An 18,166-nucleotide genomic window follows, 5' to 3' on the forward strand; every position below is an offset into this window, starting at 1 on the left:
ACTTTTTGTAGATTTAAATTTATGCCTTATACGTAAGATTAGATGCATTTTATTTTGTACATTTGTAATGTAGAAATGGTTTCATAAACATTTATGGTTTAAAGATATTTTGGAGCATCTAATCCCACCCTTACCCTAAACCCAACCAGTTCTTAACCATATAAAACACAACACGTAAGCAAAAGTATAGTTACAGGTGTTTTTTGCATTAATTTACAAAAAAAATAAACAGCAGTAAATGTATTACAAACAATTTGCGTTGCAAACCTTGTGAACTGAAGCCATACGATCACTTTATATGAAGAAATCTATGAATGCAACCAAAACAGTCCAATCTCATTCAAATATAAACCGGAACATAGATCATGATGCAGTCGCTCACGACAGCCGCTTCAGTTTCATAGCTAACCTAATGATGCAATTAGTCATGAGACACATGAGAGCCAACACTAGTTCACAATCAAAGATAACGTATAATCGCTTCTTCTGACGGCAGTTTTTGAATCAGTATACACAGGATATGATATCTACGGTGGATTGTGATCAGTTTTGCATCTTTTCTTCATGTAAATCGATCGTTTGGCCTCGGTACACTTGAAATATTTTAAGTAATTTTTGAAAAAAGTTGTGATTGTTTTGTATGCTGTGTATTATATCAATTAATAAATAAATGGGTACGTTATTTGCTCTAAATTCCTGAATAGTGTAATGTGTAAGAAAATACAATGAATCCTGGCATTTTAAACTGATAATCATACCCAAATGGATGTCATTACATCAAAATTATACCCCAAAATATAATTTCATACCCTAATATATAAAGTTTCACCTCTGGCCAGTAGAGGCACTAATTTAGTAAATGCCTCTGTTGGGCGTATTTGAGGGAATGGACAAACAACCAAAAAAGTCGTGTGGGTTGGAGGATACGTTGTTAAAACATACTTTATTCTTTTATTTTCTCTGAGACACATCAAACTTACAACGCTGTATTCATGTCCAGCGGTAGACTGAACAGAGGCATAAAACTCCCACAATGTCTCGTTTAGAAGAGAAGCAGAGTAGATTTCGAAATCACAATTGTTATGTCTTTGGCGCAAAAAGTCACTGAAAGTCTTAACTGCCCATTAAGTGGTCTTTTCCCCATTGACTTTATCTTTGTCGTACTCTTTAAAGAAGAGACGCACACAGGTAACTCGCGCACGCATCGCATGCATCTCTCTCTCTCTCAATAATGAATTTGAATAAATGTGATAATTCATTTAAATTAAAGCAATCCGATGGATCTACTTTATTAAAGCGGATGGAGTGCTAGAACTTACCAACCGTAACGTAAGAAAATAACTGTCATTTTTACCCGTCTGTTAAAAAATTACACTTTAAATATCAGTTACACTTTTAACTTGTTTTTAACTTGGCAAATAACCGTGTTATAAGTGGGATAATCCACAGCTAGCCATGGATTAAAGCACTTTATTGCACGACGTAAAGGCAACCACCCTCTGCTTTGCCTCTACGTCATGCAATAAAATCTTTTAATGCATGGCTAGCCGTGGATTATCCCTTACATAACTTACCGCTACATGTTGTTTCCGGTTGGAGGTTAAATTTCTGTATGCTGAGATTTTAGTTTAGTTTTGGTGCATACAGCACAGCATGCATTGCATTATTATATAACATATATTTTAGATCAACGTGCCAGCAGCTGAGCACTTGTCTAATTTTACAGAACTCCGCTCCCCCCAGTGACACCATAGCACGCCCGCGTCCCCAACAAATTTGTCGCCCTAGGCAGCCGCCTACTCCGCTTATAGCAATTGCCGGCCCTGCCAAAATGTTTTCTTAGTCAATGTATTTGTCTTTATAATGGTATAATGTTGTAGCTCACTAGCTTACACACAGCACAAGGAAGTTTTACTGTGCGAATACAACTATGCTACTGGACACATCTTTAGTGATGTTCCTGGAATCATTGGGCGTTTCGGGTCTTTCAACATCATACACCCTAATCCATAAATCCTCATCAGACCCCAGCTTGTGTCCAGTTGGAAAATCTAGCTACACTGACCCCATGAATCCCTCTCTTAAGCCACAGCCATCTCGAGGCTTTCTCTGCTTTTTATTTTTATTTTTTTGAAAGACAAAAAAATAATTTGCTATTATTATTATTATAGTTTAACATTAACATGCACATTGCATGCTTTTCCTCGCAGGAGGGTTTGTGGGCTTCACTTTACGTGAGAGAGCTTATAGAAAGAGGATTCCTTCTTTGACTTAATGTGCGCATCTTGGGGTCCTAGCATCTGAAATAAATCCAGCACGTCATAAGCAGTTGCGCTTCTCTCTGTCTCACGTGTACATGCTCTCACATCTGTCCGAAGTCTAAACATAAACTAAAGTAGTAATCCTTACGTATTTGTTCAGTTTTATGCGTTTCATGCGATCTGAGGCAATCTAAACGTTGGGATAAAATAAACCAACAGAACATATAAACCTGAATTAACTGAAGTTAAACAAACATCTTAAAGATAATAATATATGTGAAATAAAAAAATAACTGTCACAAACTGTAACAGGAAGTGTTTCTGGACCAGTGTTGTTTACATCATTTGAACTGGTCTATAGAAATGACATAATGTACTTCACATTAAAAATAACATGAATACATGACATCTCAAATGTTTTTGTCATTCTGGTTTATCAATATTAACTATTTACTGTCTTCATTTTAGATATGATGGAAGTGAAAGAGGAGAGTCAAGCTGAAGTGGATGAGAAACATCAGATTGTAAATATAAACCATAATGTTTCACAGAAAGAAACTCTGAAGACAGAAGACATAAAGTGTGAAAATAGTTTAAGAGAAGATGAACGCCCTGAAGATCACAAGAGGACTCGCAGTGAAGAGAAACCTTTAACATGTCAACTGTGTGGAAAGAGTTTCAGATCTAAAGTTAACCTTAAAGCACACATGAGGATTCACACAGGAGAGAAACCTTACACATGTCAACAGTGTGGAAAGAGTTTCACCTTTCAGTCGAACCTTATCCACCACAGGAAAATTCACAGTGAGGAGGAACCTTTCACATGTCAACAGTGTGGAAAGAGTTTCAGACATAAAAGTAAACTTGAGACTCACGTGAGAAGTCACATTGAAAAAAAAACACATGTGTGCCATGAGTGTGAAAGGAGTTTTACAAAAAAAAGTTACCTTAAGATACACATGAGGACTCACACTGGAGAGAAACCTTATGCATGTCAACAGTGTGGAAAGAGTTTCTCCTTAATATCGACCCTTAACCAGCACATAAAAACTCACAGTGGGGAAAAGCCTTTCACATGTCAACAGTGTGGAAAGAGTTTCAATGTTAAATCGAACCTTAACCAGCACATGAAAGCTCACAGTGGGGAAAAGCCTTTCAGTTGTCAACAGTGTGGAAAGAGTTTCAAAACAAAATGCCACCTTAACGAACATGTGAAGATTCACACCGGAGAGAAACCACATCTGTGCCATCACTGTGGAAAGAGTTTTACAACTGCAGCTGACCTTAAGAGACATTCAAGAGTTCACACTGGAGAGAAACCTTACAAGTGTCAACAGTGTGGAAAGAGTTTCACATTTCAAACAGGCCTTACCCAGCACATAAAAAATCACAGTGGAGAAAAACCACACACGTGCCATCACTGTGACAAGAGTTTTCAATCTACAAGTGACCTTAAGATACACATGATGATTCACAGTGAGGAGAAACCTTACACTTGTCATCTATGTGGAAAGAGTTTCAGAACAAAACCTAACCTTAACATACACATGAGGATTCACACCGGAGAGAAACCACACGTGTGCCATCTCTGTGGAATGAGTTTTATAACTGCAGGTAAACTTAAGACACATTCAAGTATTCACACTGGAGAGAAACCTTACATATGCCCTCAGTGTAAAAAGAGTTTTACAAGTAAAGGTAATTTTAAGATACACATGACACTTCACACTGGAGAAAAACCATTCACATGTCTTCAGTGTGGAAAGAGTTTTACAACAAAACGTGACCTTAATAGACACATGAGAATTCACACTGGAGAGAAACCGTTCACTTGTCAACAGTGTGGAAAGAGTTTTACAGTAAAACGTGATCTTAATGCACACGTGATGATTCACACTGGAGAGAGACCATACGTGTGTCATCAGTGTGGAAAGAGTTTCAGGACAAAACCAAACCTTAATGCACATTTGATCACTCACACTGGAGAGAAACCATTCACATGCCATGAGTGTAAAAAGAGTTTCAAAACAAAAGCTAACCTTAAAAAACACGCAAGAATTCACACTCAATAGAAACCATTCATGTGTCAACAGTGTGGATATTAGGGGTGGAACGGTACACAGAAGTCACGGTTCGGTTCGTACCTCGGTTCAGACGTCACGGTCTGGTTAAATTTTGGTACAATGGAGGGAAAAGCAAAACAAAAATGCAGAAGGCAAATTTTTTTAGTACTTAAGATATTCTTAAAAACATAGGTGTCCTTATCTGTGTTATTGTGAGATGTCATGAATATGAACTGAAATGGATTTAACATACTACTATCTCGTATAACAAAAATGTATAAACTTGTACTCATTTTTCATACAAAGATGGGTTTCAAATGTATTACAAGTTAATACATTTAATACCTAAATACATTTTTAAATTACATTTTAGCACATTTTACATTTTATTTCATATTAATGTACTAAAGAACAAAAAAATGTAGGCTTGTAGCATGCATTAATAGGTGTGTACGACTTTATGAGGCGCTGCAAGAAACGACAAGTGGAGGACGTCAGAGTAATGCGAGAGCGATTTGAAATCAGCCTCCTCCGCAAGATTTCTCGCGCTACTCTGACGCTGATGGCGCTGCGTAAAGTTGAATACATTTAAAAAACTGAAAGCAGCTGAACTCGACAGAGCTCCTACTTCTCAGCGTGAGAAATACAAAGTGTGGCGTGTGAACTGACTGAAATGCGTGTGTCTCATGGAGAATGCTTGAGACTTGTGAGCCCTGATTAGATGTACTTCCACTCACATACCTAACAACTTCTGAAAACGCCGACACACAGTCCTCGTCTTTTCCACCACTCTCTCGCCTGTACTACCCCTGCTGAAAAAAACAGCATACCAGCAAGACCAGCATATGTTGTGTTTTGGTGCTGGTTTGCTAGTGAACACCAGCTAAACCAGCATCGCACCAGCATTAGCATCAGCTAAACCAGCAACAAACCAGCATTAGCACCAGCATCCCATGCTGGTCATACCAGCATATGTTGTGTTTTGGTGCTGGTATGCTGTGACCACCAGCTAAACCAGCATAGACCAGCATAATTCCCATGCTGGTTTGATGCTGTTTTTTTTTAGCAGGGACTGTAACTGACTGGAAAAGTGAAGTTTTGCCAAACTTGCGATCTTAAAAAGGCCGGCAGACCCTCACCATTTGCCATGCTCGCTGTCGCTGCCATCTCACTCACTCACTCGCTGACCGTCAACCTGACAAAAAAACTGCAGAGTGCCAGAGAATGTAGACGGGCTCTGATAGAGCGTATACATAGGCGGAGCTCGGCTGCATTGGCGCCAACCAGAGCTTCAGAGCTAAAGCGGGGCTACAGATTAGCTGTCCCTACAGAACCCGCGTATCTTACAGTAGTTCCGCATTGCATTAATTATTTTGCACGCAAGTTTTTTATTTTCATACCGTGTATTCTCAGTTTAAATTCATGCACCGAACCATGAACCCTGTACCGATTCGGTTCGAAACGAATACATGTACTGTTCCACCCCTAGTGGATATGGCAACAAAGTTTAGAAATCAACTAAGATCTTATTAATAAAATTGTCTGACTCTGAAATTGTCTGTCTGTACTTGTGTTCTTTTGGACTTGTGAAATGTCATCAGTCATGGCCCAAGTACTGTTCCAATTTCAAGTTCACATCAAGTCAAGTTCACATAACATCTCAGGATGTGTTCTTGATCCACTCATTTTATCGAGGATGAATCAGAAGGTGACTTGTGTGGACATATGATTTTCCCAGAATGCATTTCACATCAACAGCATTGAAGCTTAATACCTGCAAAATATTTGAAATATTACTCTTTCTGTGTCATAAAATGTAGCCGTTTAGTCGAGAATATAGATGAATAAACTTCAAATCTTTGGTCAGTTAGTAAAGATAGGACCTAATATTAAAATTTCCTCTGATGATTTTGGATATGTGAGTTCAAGGTGATCAAAGAGAGTCATCTCTGCAAGTCCTTCTGAAATTTGCTGCTGTCTCAGTGCAGCTGCTCTGCCCTTCAGTGTCTGATAGTTAAACATGAAATATTCCCTTTGGATATACACTATATTGTCCAAAGTTTTGGGACACCCCTCCAAATCATTGAATTCAGGTGTTTCAATCACTTCCAGTGAAAGGAACTCTTAATGCTTCATCATACCAAGACATTTTGGACATTTTCATGCTCCAACTTTGTGGGAACAGTTTAGGGATGGCTCCTTCCTGTTCCAACATGACTGTGCACCAGTGCACAAAGCAAAGAGCGAGTGTGCAGAAATTGACTGGCCTGCACTGAGTCGTGACCTCAACCCAGTACAACATCTTTTGGATAAATTAGAGCAGAGACTATGAGCGAGGCCTTCATCAGTGTCTTACAAATGTGCTTTTAGAAGAATGGTCAAAATTTCCCATAAACGCACTCGTAAACCTTGTAGAAAGTCTTCCAAGAAGAGTTGAAACTGTTATAACTGCAAAGGGTGGACAAAACTCCAAATTAAACCATATATATTGGATTAAGAATATAAAGGCAGGTGTCCCAAAACTTTTGTCAATATAGTGCATCTAAGAGGCTGTTTACACTTGGCATTAAAATCCGTTTTCATCGATCTGATCACAAGTGGACGACATTAATGCCAGGTGTAAACGGTGTTCAAAACGCTTTGAGCTCGTCCACTTTCGACCACTTTCAACCAAATTCAGATGTAGTCTAAACCCCTTTCGATCCGATTGCTTTTAGAGTGTAAATGCACATGTGGTTAAATGTGTTCGAACAGCCACACGCGACCGCCTTCTCCCCATCCATTTATAATCTGAGTTATTAAACACAATGTTTAAGTCTTTTCTGACTTCTGGCGTAAACACACGGTGTACAGCTCTATTTTTAGCCTTTCGTTGATAAAACTAAAGCGGCTGATCTCCGTAGTTTCGTTTTGAAAGCATGTGAAAGTTGTGCGATCCTATTTCATCAATTGCGCTGAAAATTCAGAGAAAACTCTTATGTACACACGTACAAAACAATGTGCAGCATGTTTACCTGCTAAATAAGCAGCGGACTCCGACATAATATTAGTTCTCGTCCATATAAACTCATCATTACTCCCGCTTGCGTTTAATGACAGCAGAGAGACTCGCCCACTGTCTCACAGACCACCCTCTCAAAGTATTTAGGACAGAAGCGGTCAAAAGTGGACAAAAGAGACGGATTTAAATACCAGGTGTAAACGTGATGTGTCTCTCTCATCCACTTGTGATCCGATCAATGAAAACACATCTTAATACCAAGTGTAAACAGACCCTAACTGGTATTTGGTCTCATCAATTTACTTCTCTTTATTATTTACCTGAAGTCTGTTATATGTTATTATCATTTTAACTGATGTTAAAGTTAAGTTTCATAACTTAAAACACATATATTTGCTATAGAACCTTAACACTGAATTACTGCCTTTGTACTTCAACCTTTTTTACTTGTGTTTACTTCATGTTGTACAAAAGTTTTGTACTTTTAATGAGTGGTTTTATATCATATTTCATTTTGTAATAAATACATTGAAGCTTATCAGCTGTCTGTGTACTTTTGCATCTGTTCTTTTTTCCTTTTTAACCATGACAAGAAAAACATATATGTTATACAATGTACGTAAGTTATTCCTATTCATAATTATTAAAATTGCGGGCTTGGCGTTTCTCACTCATATTAATGACATGTTTTCAGTCATATTTTCTGACTTATTCATTTAAGACAGTTTCCCATTTACCTAATGAAATGATCATGACACTCAGAGAATTACACAGAATTACAGTTTTAGCACGCATTGGGTTGTGGGCAATATTAGCCGTTAGAGTGTGGATCGATCTGCACTTCGAAATCTAACCGGAAATAGTAGACCATCCGGGTATATTTGGGATACTCATTTCAACATACTACGATTTGGGACGTACTAATTCTAGTTTTGAATACTATTTAGGACGGATAGTATGCGAATTGGGACTCACCAGTTGGCTCTTTGCGTGCTATCAAAGAACTTATGTTGACAAGAAGTGAAAGTCAATAGAACGTTCCAACACCAGCGCCCAGCAGCAGCCCTACGAATCCGCCATTTTGGAATGAAAGCGACTCGAGAGTCAACTAGATTTTCAGATATTTAGACAAGTCTTTCACTTTTATAAAGGCTAACTTTACATACAGTCTTGTTCAAAATAATAGCAGTACAATGTGACTAACCAGAATAATCAAGGTTTTTAGTATATTTTTTATTGCTACGTGGCAAACAAGTTACCAGTAGGTTTAGTAGATTCCCAGCATTCATGATATGCACGCTCTTAAGGCTGTGCAATTGGGCAATTAGTTGAAAGGGGTGTGTTAAAAAAAATAGCAGTGTCTACCTTTGACTGTACAAACTTAAAACTATTTTGTACAAAAAAAATTTCTGGGATTTAGCAATCCTGTGAATCACTAAACTAATATTTAGTTGTATGACCACAGTTTTTTAAAACTGCTTGACATCTGTGTGGCATGGAGTCAACCAACTTGTGGCACCTCTCAGCTGTTATTCCACTCCATGATTCTTTAACAACATTCCACAATTCATTTCACATTTCTTGGTTTTGCTTCAGAAACAGCATTTTTGATATCACCCCACAAGTTCTCAATTGGATTAAGGTCTGGAGATTGGGCTGGCCACTCCATAACATTAATTTTGTTGGTTTGGAACCAAGACTTTGCCCGTTTACTAGTGTGTTTTGGGTCATTGTCTTGTTGAAACAACCATTTCAAGGTCATGTCCTCTTCAGCATAGGGCAACATGACCTCTTCAAGTATTTTAACATATGCAAACTGATCCATGATCCCTGGTTTGCGATAAATAGGCCCAACACCATAGTAGGAGAAACATGCCCATATCATGATGCTTGCACCTCCATGCTTCACTGTCTTCACTGTGTACTGTGGCTTGAATTCAGAGTTTGGGGGTCGTCTCACAAACTGCCTGTGGCCCTTGGACCCAAATAGAACAAATTTACTCTCATCAGTCCACATAATGTTCCTCCATTTCTCTTTAGGCCAGTTGATGTGTTCTTTGGCAAATTGTAACCTCTTCTGCACATGCCTTTTTTTAACAGAGGGACTTTGCGGGGGATTCTTGAAAATAGATTAGCTTCACACAGACGTCTTCTAACTGTCACAGAACTTACAGGTAACTCCAGACTGTCTTTGATCATCCTGGAGGTGATCATTGGCTGAGCCTTTGCCATTCTGGTTATTCTTCTATCCATTTTGATGGTTGTCTTCCGTTTTCTTCCACGTCTCTCTGGTTTTGCTCTCCATTTTAAGGCATTGGAGATCATTTTAGCTGAACAGCCTATCATTTTTTGCACCTCTTTATAGGTTTTCCCCTCTCCAATCAACTTTTTAATCAAAGTACGCTGTTCTTCTGAACAATGTCTTGAACGACCCATTTTCCTCAGCTTTCAAATGCATTTTCAACAAGTGTTGGCTTCATCCTTAAATAGGGGCCACCTGATTCACACCTGTTTCTTCACAAAATTGATGACCTCAGTAATTGAATGCCACACTGCTATTTTTTTTTAACACACCCCTTTCAACTAATTCAACTAATTGCCCAATTGCACAGCCTTAAGAGCGTGCATATCATGAATGCTGGGTCTCATTTGTTTTCTGAGAATCTACTGAACCTACTGGTAACTTGTTTGCCATAGCAATAAAAAAATATACTAAAAACCTTGATTATTCTGGTTAGTCACATTGTACTGCTATTATTTTGAACAAGACTGTATATACATACCGACATAAACTCATCCACACATCATATTTTGGCTCCATATACGTAGATACACATATACACAGATCTGAATGGCTCGAAATGGATTAAGTAATAAAACACAGCACACATGAGGATTCACACTGGAGAGAAACCACACACATGTCATCTGTGTGGAAAGAGTTTCACATCAAAATCTGGCCTTAATTTACACATGAAGATTCACACTGGAGAGAAACCTTACACGTGTCAACAGTGTGGAAACAGACTGAAAACAATGGACAATGCGAAGTTCAGTGGGGAAAGGCCACACGCATGCCAGCATTGTGACAAGTTTCCCAGAAACAATTCAACTTAAGATACACATGATGACTCACATTGAAGAGAAACCTCACGCATGTTTTCAGTGTGAAAAGAGTTTCAAAGATAAAAGTGGACTTGAGTCTCACATTAGAAGTCACACTGGAGAAAAACCTTTCATACACTGCAAAAAATAATTTTAAAGAAAAAAAAACTTAGTATTTTTGTCTTGTTCTCAGTAAAATTATCTAAAAAGTCTTAAATTAAGATGCTTTTCTTTATGAGACAAACGACCCAAGAAAATAAGTCTAGTTTTTAAACCAAAAATATCAAATTTAAGTGATTGTGTGCATAAAACAAGCAAAAAACTCTGCCAATGGGGTAAGTAAATTTTTCTTGAATGTAGAGTTTAAGAAAATTTTTCAAGATTTTTTGCTTACCCTATTGGCAGATTTTTTTTTTGCTTGTTTTATGCACACAATTACTTAAATTGAATATTTTTGGTCTAAAAACTAGACTTATTCTTGGGTCGTTTTGCTCATCAAGAAAAAGCTTTTAGATGTTTTTAAAACAAGAAACAAATCCTAAGAATTTTTTTCTTGAAAATAATTTTTTTGCAGTGTATTCAAACATTAGGGAATTTTTTTTAACAAGAATCTTTCTACACAACTCTGTTTCTGTCTTAGAGTATCTATTGGTATGACTTTGTCTCCTTGACTTATTTTCTATGCTGATCTTTATGTTTGATATTAATGTTGTTATCTTTGAATTTGAATACAAATTATCTATTTAAATTTAACCGGCCTTGCAAAATAAATGGTAGCTGTTCATTCAATTCAAAACTTTTCAAGTCTTTTTATTGTTACGGATGCTGGTATGAAGAGATGATGAGGACGAGTGAATACAAAAGCCATGCACTTTAAAGCAACACTATGTAGTTTCCATGTAAAAATGACTTACAGCTCCCCCATGTGGTTGAAAAGCGCAACAGTGCCTGTTTTCAGACACTCTTCTGCAGGCAGGGTGAGGGGCGGGGCTGTGTGCTCTACCCTCCACCGCCACTTTCAGAGTCTGCTTGTAGCAGCTAGGAGGCTGCTCAGGTTGCAGCAACAGTACATAAAAGTTGTTCTATCACTGAAATAATTTTAGAGACATTATTTAAAGGTCAAAAAACTTCATAGTGTTGCTTTAATAGTAAAAAAGCAGGATACAACCACTGTAGCGGCAGCCTATAGCCGCTGAGAGGCTAAGCAGCAGGAAAGATCCGTGACGCGTTTCGTTGCATTTAAAATCCAATGACGTTTATTAAGACAGAACATCCATGTAGGAACATTGGCTGGTAAAAATGCATCCTACTGCATGAACATGAAAGTAAACGTAAACTTAAATGAAAACGGTCACTTAAACTTAAATGAACACTCCTAGCTCCTCACCCCCTCTCTACACACACACCTAAACACTTGCTAAACAAAACAGGAAATGCCACCAGGTAAATACCCATGATAGTCATGTGACCAAACCACCTGGAAACATCGAGCAAAATACAAAATAAAAGACCCAGGTTTTCTGCACCTACATTCCAGCCCCTGATTATTACACTATAAACCTGTAATAATCACAGACACAATGAGAATAAGAACAACAATATTAACACACATTACATAATTAATTGTTGTACATGATTTTCCTTTTTTTTACAAAATGCTTAAGGAAATGTGAAAAATGTATGTGTGTGAAAATGTCCAGATCATTTCAAATGTTCATTTAGTTCATCCTTGTAGCCGAGTAAAGTTAATGTAAAGGTCCAGTCTAAGTCAGTAAAGTCAGTAATTCAATCAAGTCAAAGCCAAAAAGTCAAAAAGGTCAAAAGGTCAAGTAAAAGGGGTCAGTTGAGAGCTCTCAAAAGTCAGTAACAGTCAATCTTTAAATCCCTCGGCTTCAAGAAGAAGACAAATCTTTGTGATTGGCCTAGTCAAGCAGGTACTCTTAGTCTTGATCTGAACTTGCCGTGTGAATCCTTTTTTGTCAGTTATCGCATGGATAATTTTGCCCATGATCCAGGAAATTCTAGGAGCGTTTTCATCCACTATCAGTACAACATCTCCCAGCTGATAGTTCCGTGTCTTGGCCATCCACTTTTGGCGTTCTTGTAGTAGAGGTAGATATTCACCAATCCATCTTTTCCAAAATTGGTCGGCCAAATACTGAATTTGACGCCATCTTCGACAGGCATATAAATCTTCCTTTTCAAACAATCCAGGTGGTAGTGTAAACTTTGGTTTTAGAAGCAGGAGATGAGTAGGTGTTAAAGCTTCCAAGTCGTTAGGATCCAAAGATGATCTGGTTATGGGCCGGTTGTTAAGTATGGACTCCACTTCGCAAAGGAAAGTATGAAGACCTTCTTCATTCAAACTTTGACCTCGAAGGATGGAGTTCAGTATTTTCTTTATTGATCTGATGAGCCTTTCCCAGATCCCTCCGTGGTGTGAACCGGCAGGAGGATTGAAAGTCCATTTAATCTTCTTCTGTAGAAGAACATTGTTTATCTGGTTGTGGTTCCAACTTTGTATTGCCTCTTTTAATTCACGATCAGCCCCGACAAAGTTCGTTCCATTATCCGAACGAATTTCAGCAACTTGTCCTCGTCGAGCTATAAAACGTCTGAGTGCGTGAATGAATGAGTCGGTGTCCAGTGATGCTACCATTTCAATGTGAACGGCTCTGATGGTCAAGCAAGTGAAGATGACTCCGTAGCGCTTTAGAGTGGTTCTTCCTCGCTTTATTTCAAAAGGACCAAAACAATCCAATCCAACATAGGTAAAGGGTGGTTTGTCTGGTGAGACTCGATCAGGAGGCAAATCAGCCATCTGTTGATGACCTGCAATTGCGTTGAACCTTTTACACACTACACATTTGGACAGAAGCGTTCTTATGGCTACGCTAGCTCCAAGGATCCAATATCGCTGTCGAAGAGTCGCCAACATGAAGTTCTGTCCACCATGTCCTACTTCTTCATGAATTTGTCGCAGGATTAGGTTAGAAATGTGTAAGTCTTTTGCCAGTATCATTGGGTGTTTAGAGTGTTCAGGAATCAATGCATTATCAAGGCGTCCACCAACCTTGATGATATCAGACTGAAGTATTGGATTAAGACTGTAGAGGGGACTATTTCGCTTGACTACTCCGCATGTACGTAGACTCTTTAGTTCCTCTGGAAACCTCTTTCTCTGAGAAAGTCGGATGATTTCCATTTCGGCCATTTCCAATTCTTCTGACGAAAGTCCTTACGAACTGTGGGTTCAAACTTCTGCATTTCCTGATTAACAATCATCTCTTGTTCATGTAGGTCTTTATCAGAGCAGATAAGCTCAGCCTGCAGTTGTTTCCTTTTCTTACTTCGTTCCAACAAGATGTGTTTCAAACGAAGGATCCAAGCTACGGCTTTCTTTAGTCAAATCCAAGAGGAGAAGTAAACAAAGAGACGTGATATGGAGTCAGAATTTTCATTGACTTCAGTCACATTTACCAAAGCACTCCTTTTAATCTCAGGATCGTGAGACAATATTGCGTCCTTATGGGTGGGGTCCACTGGCCACTCCTCTTGTGGCTGAACAAGAAATTTAGGACCAGAAATCCACATCTCATTCTTTAAAAATGAATTCACCTTCGCTCCTCTAGACACCAGATCTGCTGGATTGTTTGGCGAATTCACATATCTCCGTTGTGCTACATCAAAAACCTTCAGGATTTCGGACACTCTATTAGCCACAAAGCACTTAAATCTTGAGGTCCTATTTCGAAGATATTTAAGTACTGAAGTGCTGTCAGTCCAAAAAATAGAGTTCTGAAAGGGCATATTAAGCTCTTTTGTCCAGATCTTGTCGATACGGCTTGCAAGAGTGGCAGCTGTAAGTTCCAGGCGAGGGATTGTGATGGATCTTAATGGTGTAACTCTTGCCTTACTTACCAGCAGGGTAGAATATGCCAGCTGTTGGTCATTATGGAGCAGCATATAGGATACCACACCATATCCTTGCTCGCTTGCATCTGAAAAATGATGCATTTGAGCAGAAATAACTTCTCCAAACCCATCAGGCTTCAGACATCTTCTAACCTTAAAACTCTCCAAGTGATGCAGATCATCCAGCCAGTTCATCCAACGCTGAACATACACTGAAGGAATATCATTGTCCCATCCAATTCCTTCTCTACACAAATCTTGCAGTATCCTTTTGGCAGACAGGATCACAGGTGACAAGAACCCCAGAGGATCGTAGATCGAACTAACCACTGAGAGAATCCCTCTCCTGGTAAGAGGCCTATCCTTCACTACCACTTTAAATTGAAAGGCATCCGATTGGGCACACCATTGCACTCCCAAAGCTCTTTCCAGTGGCAAAGTGTCACGATCCAGATCCAAATCTTTTACCTTTTTCTCTCTGTCTCCCTCAGGCACAGCACCCAATACAGCACGGCTGTTGCTCGTCCATTTTGTCAAACGAAACCCACCTTTAGCACACATACTAGTAAGATCCTTGTACAGCTGCACAGCATCTGATTCAGAAGGTACAGAAACAAGGCAGTCATCCACATAGAAATTGTTGAAAACAACATCCGTTGTCTTGGGGTCAAATAGAACCTTTTGATCCATTGCGCATTTCCTCAATGCAAAACTCGAGCAACTTGGTGACGACGTAGCCCCAAATAAATGCACCACCATTCGATACTCCTCTAGACTGCTGTTTACATTACCTTCTGGCCACCACAAGAATCTCAAGAGATCACAGTCATCTGGGTGAACTCTGACTTGGTGGAACATAGCTTCGATGTCGGCCATCAGGGCAACAGATTCCAGTCTAAACCGTGCAAGTACACTCACCAAAGAACTGGTTAAGTCTGGACCTTGTAGAAGCTTACTATTCAGTGATGTACCCTGATAAGAAGCCGCACAATCGAACACAACCCGGATCTTATGTTTTTTAAGATGGTATACACTAGGGGTGGAACGGTACACACAAGTCCCGGTTCGGTTCGTACCTCGGTTCAGGCTTCACGGTTCGATTCACTTTCGGTACAATGGAGGAAAAAAGCAAAACAAAAATGAAGAAGGCATTTTTTTTTAAGCTAATCTTAAAAACATAGGTGTCCTTATCAGTGTTATTTTGAGATGTCATGAATATGAACTGAAATGCATTTAACATACTATCTCGTATTTCAAAAATATATACCACTTTAAGTAATCTTGTACTCATCTTTCATACAAATAGGGGTTCAAATGTATTACAAGTGTTATCTAAATACATGTTTAAATTACATTTTTGGCCTTATTTCATATTAATGTACTAAAGAACAAAAAATAGGCTTGTAGGATGAATTAATAGGTGTGTACGACTTCACGAGGCGCTGCAAGAAACGACAAGTGGATGACGTCAGAGTAACGCGAGAGCGATTTGAAATCAGCCTCCTCCGCAAGATTTCTCGCGGTACTCTGACGCTGATGGCGCTGCGTAAAGTTTAGCACACTTAAAAAACTGAAAGCAGCTGAACTCGACAGAACTGCCCTGCGTATGCCTGTTGTATATAGCAGGAGAATTTATCTCCTACTTCTCAGCGTGAGAAATACAAAGTGTGGCATTTGAACTGACTGAAATGCGTGTTTGTCAAGGTGAATGTGTGAGACTTGAGAGCCCTGATTAGATGTATTTCCACTCACATACCTAACAACTGCTGAACAACGCCGACGCACAGTCCTCGTCTTTTCCACCACTCTCTCGCCTGTACTATTGTAACTGACTGGAAAACTGAAGTTTTGCCAAACTTGCGATCTTAAAGGGGCCGGCGGATCCTCACCACCATTTGCCATACTCGCTGTCGCTGCTATTTCACTCACTGGACCGTGAACCTGACAAAAAACTGCAGAGTGCCAGAATGTAGACGGGCTCTGATAGAGCGCATACATAGGCGGAGCTCGGCTGCATCGGCGCCAATCAGAGCTTCAGAGCTAAAGCGGGGCAACAGATTAGCTGTCCATAAAGAACCCGCGGATCTAACAGTAGTTCCGCATTACATTAATTATTTTGCAAGTTTTTTTTATTTTCATACCGTGTATTCTCCGTTTAAATTCATGCACCGAACCGTGACCCCCGTACCGATTCGGTTCGAAACGAATACATGTATTGTTCCACCCCTAGTATACACCATGATGGGGTAAATACCACAGACGTCCATCACGTCTCTCCAGCTCGGCCGCAGATACCTTTTTTGCATAACCCTTATGTATCACATCCCCCATAAAGGTGTTGTAATCTGCATGAAAGAAAGGATTCACTTTAAACTTTTTTGAAGAGTTAAAGCATGTTGTTCAGCGATTTTGCTATTCATAGGCATAACTACTTCAGCATCTCTGAATGGTAGGCCAATGTAATAATGACCATTCTTCAGTCTTGCTGAATTGGACACAAAATCCAAAAACTGCTGATCTTCTTTAGATGCTCCTGCCATTTCTTCATGAGCAGTCTCTGGAAAATCGGCCTTAAATGGCTGCTTCCACAATTCTTCCAACTTCATTACAGCAATCCTATTCACAGTCACAGGAAGTTGGTTGACAGCATCATCTCCATTCATGCCTACTCCTTTAAGCGGTCCATTAACAGTCTATCCAAACAGGGTCTGTACAGCATGTGGGCCATTGTTTTGACTGCGTATGATCTCCCAGGGCTCCAATGCTTCTGGAACATTAGCTCCAATCAAAAGCTCAATCCCAGCATTAATCAAAGGTAAGCAGATATGACTCAGATAAGGCCAACATTTAAGATCATTCTGTGAGGCAATGTTTGCTGTGGTCACAGGCATGGTCTTCTGTGTATACACTTCAGGCAATGTACAGTAGTATTCTTAAAGGGATACTTCACCGATTTAGCATTCAGCTTTGTATCTGTAGAAACCCGGCAGTATTACTGAATGACCATGTTTCCCTCCATCATTCCCCCCTGAGATAAGAGATATCTGCATTTTGGTTCTGCAAAAAAGTCCTCCGATGATGCAAAAATCGTCATATTACATCATCGGAGGACTTTTTTGCAGAACCAAAATGCAGATATCTCTCCTCTCAGGGGGAAATGAGGGAGGGAAACATGGTCATTCAGTAATACTGCCGGGTTTCTACAGATACAAAGCTGAATGCTAAATCGGTGAAGTATCCCTTTGAGTTAACCCTGAAACCTCCAGGTCCTTTAGAACGTAGCTCCCAACCGATTTATCCTGACTCATAGTTCTAAGAAGAATGTTAACTTTCTTTCCAGGGAGGTTGAGCTTGTTCATCAAACTTTCTGTACAGAAAGAAGCGGAACTTCCTGGATCAAGAAAAGCATATGTTATCACCACACTGTTTCCCTTTTTAGATTTAACACACACTGGAACGATAGATAACGCACAGTTGTCAGTACCAGCCCCAGTAAGACCACTAGTTTGGAGGGAAACCATAGCACTGGCTACTGGCGATTTGAATTCAGCTTTCTTGTCCAAAGTGTCTACCTTTTCGTGAGGCTAAATGTGAAGGAGACTTGGATGTTTAAAATTACATATGTCACAAATACTTCTCCTTTTGCAGTCCCTGCTAAAGTGTCCTGTATTCAAACAGCCAAAGCAAATTCCTCTCGTCATCAGAAAATTCATCTTTTCTCTGTGGCTTTTTCTGGTAAGTTTATTACAAACATCCAGTAGGTGTTCACCATTACAGAAGAGACAGATTCTGTTGGTTGATATCTTACGGTGTTCTTTTAT

The 18,166-nt window shown here is 39.3% G+C and overlaps 1 protein-coding gene and 1 pseudogene across 1 annotated transcript in view; one reads left to right on the forward strand and one right to left on the reverse strand.

The window, feature by feature from the left end:
• The window catches only part of LOC129422851 (uncharacterized), a 469,570-nt gene that overhangs the window by 376,691 nt on the left and 74,713 nt on the right, over positions 1-18,166 (reverse strand). The gene's annotated exons all lie outside the window — the stretch shown is intronic.
• Positions 2,733-4,698, forward strand: LOC141350772 (uncharacterized; annotated as a pseudogene).

The sequence above is a fragment of the Misgurnus anguillicaudatus genome, chromosome 19, assembly GCF_027580225.2.
Source record: "Misgurnus anguillicaudatus chromosome 19, ASM2758022v2, whole genome shotgun sequence".
Classification (NCBI taxonomy): Eukaryota; Metazoa; Chordata; class Actinopteri; order Cypriniformes; family Cobitidae; genus Misgurnus; species Misgurnus anguillicaudatus.